The sequence below is a fragment of the Mytilus galloprovincialis genome, chromosome 10, assembly GCF_965363235.1.
Source record: "Mytilus galloprovincialis chromosome 10, xbMytGall1.hap1.1, whole genome shotgun sequence".
Classification (NCBI taxonomy): domain Eukaryota; kingdom Metazoa; phylum Mollusca; class Bivalvia; order Mytilida; family Mytilidae; genus Mytilus; species Mytilus galloprovincialis.
The window spans coordinates 28,103,566-28,109,257 of record NC_134847.1 but is presented as its reverse complement, the minus strand read 5'-3'; positions in this window follow the sequence as shown (position 1 = coordinate 28,109,257).

Sequence of the window (5,692 nt, the reverse complement as noted above, 5' to 3'; positions counted from 1 at the left end):
GTATATTCTTAAAATATTTTCTCGCATAATATCTAGACATCGGTGGGCATGCAACATTGCAAAACCACACGTTTACAAATCAAAATCAACACTCAGACTATAGTCATAAAGTAGGACAATAAATGAGCAAAAGACAAACCCGGGACACAGAAGTTCAAACAATAGACCATTGTAATATCTGTAATATTCGTTTGGTACTTTCCTATTCATTTTGGTATTTAACCATATTTACCTTTTTGGTTATTAGCTATACTTGTGTAACCGGATGTTGTTAGCTTGTCTGATGTGAACAATAAATGTGATACTTTATTGGTGTTATTAATTTGGTTAAATCCAGTAGTTTGATGACCATCAACAATCAATACATTACAACCATCAACTCTGAAAACTAAAAGTAAAAAAAGAAACATGGATCACGAAAAACATGCAGGGGCGACACTAGAGAGTGAAGAGAACTTGCTTCTTGTTAGACACTTTCCGTGAAAACAATCTAACATGAGGCATTTGCCTCGTTTGCCTCAATGTAGTTACGGCCCTGCAACATATAAAATATTAATTGAAATTGCTTAAAGATGTAGATAGGTGAAATGTAAACAAATCTAGCTAAATCTACTTTGTATCTATGGAAGAATTTAGTAAAAATTTCCAGTAATGTATGGTAACGAAACCACTTTTAATGGAATTAAGGTTTATGTACCCTTCTGTAGCCATTTTTGTACGAATTTTTCAAACTTCAATTGTATCAAAACTAAAGATATAATAAATAATAGAGATAGGCCATTTAGTACATGTTCCAAGGGGAAACTTGATGCAAAGCATTATTTTTTACTGTTTCATTGCATTTGATAGAAAAAAAGGACTTTGTGGCAAATAAATCAAGATTTTTATAACGAAATCCCTGACATAATAATATACCAGTGATGCATTGATTGCGTTTGTTAACATCTATGACACACGGGCATAACGAACGAGCTGGAATACATAAACACCGTATGATGGAGCTAAAGGAACATCGCCGTCTTAAAAAGGAAAATTAACAACAGGGAATGAAAAATCGTCTCTTTTGTCGTAATTTTTCTATGAAATTTCTTTTTAGAAATTATGTTTTACTCTGGATTGTTTAACGAAAAAAATATCACCAGATAGCGGTAGCTATTGTTGACTGATTCAATCAAATATAACAATGACGTGTCTTAACTGATTATGAGTTTGGTCATAAACTGATATTCATAGCAATACAGGAATAAACCTACTATCAAAGGAGCACAAATATGTTGTCCAGGAGAAAATTTAAAGCTTCAGTCATATCGTCACAATTCCAGTTAGTGTATTTAGTTTACCTACCTTTTCAGTTACAGAAAAAATAGACTTCAAATGAGTTACAGTAAATAAGTTTGGAATGAGATTTTTCAAAAGACCATTTCAATATGAGAATCTTGTCTTGTTCAGATTTTGTAGAAGTGTAGTGTAGAGAGTAGAAAAATGTCATCAGAATTAAAAGGACCATCTAAAGCACGTGTTTTATCTGAAACCTCTAAAGATTTTTGAACACTCCAAAAAATAATTAATACCTTTATTTTTATAAGCTGCATTCCAAAAGTTGACAACAAATTCTTTGATGGTAGTAAGGGGGTGATTAAATAGCACTGGAAGATTAGTAGGTCCTGGCTAATCTTGTCAGTACAGCTAGATTGGGCCGGGATGCCAGATTAACTAGATGCGGTAATAAACAAAAAAATAAATGGTTGATTATCTGACTTGTTTAGGTAACCAGTACAAAGTCACTTGTATGACAGTTTCTTCAAATTTCATTATATTGACAACGATATGTGAACAAATCAAACAGACATAATAAGTTGAAATGTCAAAAATAGGGGTACAACAGTCAACATTGTGTTGTATTTACTATAATCTTAATCACTATAAAAACAAACATATATGTAAAAAGAAATACAAAAAAGGCATGTAGACAAAGCACATTAGCAAAACTGAAAGACGTCACAAGAATACAAAAAATTACCATATAGCACAATAACACAATGACAGGATGAATAAGTACAGAGCCACGTCAAATGGTAAACTAAACAGTAAAAGTAATATTCATAAGGAGAAATAAAAGTCTATTGTAATACGTAATCAAGATGATAATTTACCGTAACACAATAACACAATGACGGGATGAATTAATACAGAGCCACGTCAAATGGATATCCCCAAAATAGACTAAACAGTAAAAGTAATATTAAAGCGACACTTGAAAATTATTATACATGGAACGTTGGAATATTGACCCTCTTTTTCTCTCTCCAAGGTAGACGAATGGCAAACTAGCGGAAAGTAATTGATGGGTAATAACGGACACCTATGAATAGATAAGGTAATTACGTGCTTTTACTGTATATAATTCCACATTCCAGTCAACATTATCAAGTTTTCGGATAAGCTTTAACTTCAACTTTAAAACTGTTATGTGGTTTTTAATCGTATATAATCAACTCAATGGACCTTGCGTATTTGAAATTTCATATGACGTTGGGGTTTGGTTTTTTTTGCTGACCACCAGAGGCAGCGTGTTAAATTAGCAATATTGCAGTAGAAATTATGTTAAACAAACCCAAACTTGAAGACCAGGGTACAATAAGTAAACAATAGAGTTTCTTTATATATGAAATGAGATCGTCTCGGGTAATTAACTTAGATAATCCTTTTACATTGAATAACATGAAAAGGTTTGTGATTGTCTATAACTGATAATGGGTTATATTACAGGTTTGATTATGAAGAAGCTTTGATCAAAGTTTTGTAAAATTCCATGATCGAAGGTTTGGCAAGGTTATTCAAAATCTTTCACAACAGAATATTCTTAAATAGTTGAATGCAAACAAACCCAATTTATTTGTTAATTAATAAAGAATTGGAGATTTTTTTAAAATTTTACTCTACATGTTAGCTACTTATTGAGTATGAAGAATCTGCTTTAAACTTTCCTGAAAATGAAGGTTTTATAAAGTTTATTGCTGTTTGTTAACTAAAACCCTAGACTGTATCTAAAAATATTTATTAAACAAAAATAGTTCTACACGGCTGGTAACCTACACACGCAGAACATTTGGTTCTGCAATGAAAACCGTGAGAGGATTTTCCGGTTGTGCTTGAGTGGAGTAATTGTCACCGCTTCAAAAGGTATGTACATTTCTAAATCTCAATTTTCTTATTCAACTGATAAAAATATTGAAAATCGGAGAATGCTATGCTGTAGTGAATACTTTAACGACGAGACACATGTATCATTTGCTGTTGTACGTAGAGTTGAACTCCTACAAAATCAGTTGTCCCACGAGAAATTGCCTAAAAAAGTGTCATTTCAATTTTGAAATGGTTCTATTTACAGACCTACAAGTTCAAATTTAGTTTTTTTTTCGGGCAATGGGTATGAATGTTGTTTTTGGCGGCGTGTGCGCTGTCCGGTGTTAATAGACGTCTTAATAATTCCAAAAACAACATTTTTCCATGAAGTCATGCGTGAGGGGATCGGTTCTGATTGAGGACATCGTGAATGCGTGAGGGGAAGTACAAACATTTTTTTTAATCTTTGACTTTGTGACTTTTGTTGACTCAATAGTAAAAGGCGAATTTACGATGACCCATAACATTACAGTACAAAAGAACGAACTATAAAAATCAGTTGAAAAAAGCTAAATGAAGATTCATGTTATACACATTTACGAAAGGAGTTATCTCCCCTAAAATAGTTATTTAAGAAAAAAAGATGATTCTAAAAGCACAAAATTTGATATTTGTTTAAATATTTTGATTTATACAATAAATCACCAAATACTCTTTATATGAATAAAGTCTCACTGTTGAATTGCAAATTTGTCTCCAAATATGCAGATGTGGGCAAATAATCAGTCTAGTTTTCACTTGTAGGAAGAAAACAAAATCGTTGACAACATTTTTTGTCATTATTCTTCGTGAAACATATTATTAAACCTAGGCTCCTACAATTATTTCAAAATCCAATCTAATAAACTTTTTTAAGCACACTCACATATGTGTTTTTTTCATGAACAATTTAGCCAAATTTAGGTAAATTTCAACCACTCATAGCTTGAATATAAAGATATGATTTGTACTTCCCCTCACGCATTCACGATGTCCTCAGTCAGAACAGATCCCCTCACGCATGATTAAATGAAAAAATGTAGTTTTTGGAATTATTAAGACGTCTATCAACACAGGAAAGCGCACACGCCGCCAAAAACAACATTCATACCCATTGCTCGAAAAAAAACTAAATTTGAACTTGTAGGTCTGTAAATAGAACCATTTCAAAATTGAAATGACACTTTTTAGGCAATTTCTCGTGGGACAACTGATTTTGTAGGAGTTCAACTCTACGTACAACAGTAAATGATACATGTATCTCTTCGTTAAAGTATTCACCACAGCATAGCATTCTCCGATTTTCAATATTTTTATCAGTTGAATAAGAAAATTGAGATTTAGAAATGTACATACCTTTTGAAGCGGTGACAATTACTCCACTCAAGCACAACCGGAAAATCCTCTCACGGTTTTCATTGCAGAACCAAATGTTCTGCGTGTGTAGATTACCAGCCGTGTCTAATCATCAGCAAACTACAGTAAAATTGAAAATAAAAAACTAGATAAAATGATGCCCCCGTCATTTCTTATTCATATTTATATTGTCGATTTGGTTAAACGCTGAATTATAAAAAATAAAATACTCTGTTCAAATGTTTGCATTGCCAAAACTGTTTATTGAAAAAAGGGAGGTCTTGTGTAGATAAAATTCTATTTTTTCTGAAATCAAGTTAAAGTCTTTAACTGAAAACAATTGGTCTCACTATAAAGAAAAGGCTTACAAGCAAAATGTAACATGTATTTTCTCAGTACACAATTCTAAAAATCATTCCCAAGCAAAACATTGAACATTTTGTAGAAAATAAATATATACCTAATATTATTATATCATTTGAACAATTTTTATTTATTTAAATGGAGTTTCGCAGTTTCAGTAAGCAGTTCAGGTTTTCATATGGCATAAAATCCAAGTTCATTCCTTTATTTATACGTTCATAATATGGTGTACGAATCAGGTAAATTGTATGTCACATAATTGATTTTTTTTATTATACATGTCCTTTACAATACGATATACAAGAAATGTTTATAGAATTCCACTGGATTTGTGTATAATCTTTTGAAAAGTTCATTTTATGTCTACTGGAAAATCTTAGTAAATAACGTTTTAGGATTATGCTCTAGTACTATATATATACCGACTTCACAAACAAATTGTTTCTGAATTATCCAAGTCATTCAAAATCGAATTTGCCAAATATGATGGAGATCAAACACAAGATTATTTCAATGCCGCTAACAATTGCAATGACAAATGGAACGATACTCTCTTCCTCACCAGCGATAAAAAAGCCATATCCCATAAGCAAAGCGTTAAATATAACATCGACAACTTTGAATATCCTGACGTTCCTGGGACCGATTTTGAAAATGAATACAGAAGTAATCACTGCATAGAACAGTGCATAACTGATGATAGCTCCGAATAAACCTTTTCTCAAATTGTCGCGAAAAATTGTTGCATTGGTGTTTGCAGCAAGGCAAACACCAACAAGTTCTAATATGCTAAAGATTATCCCAAGTG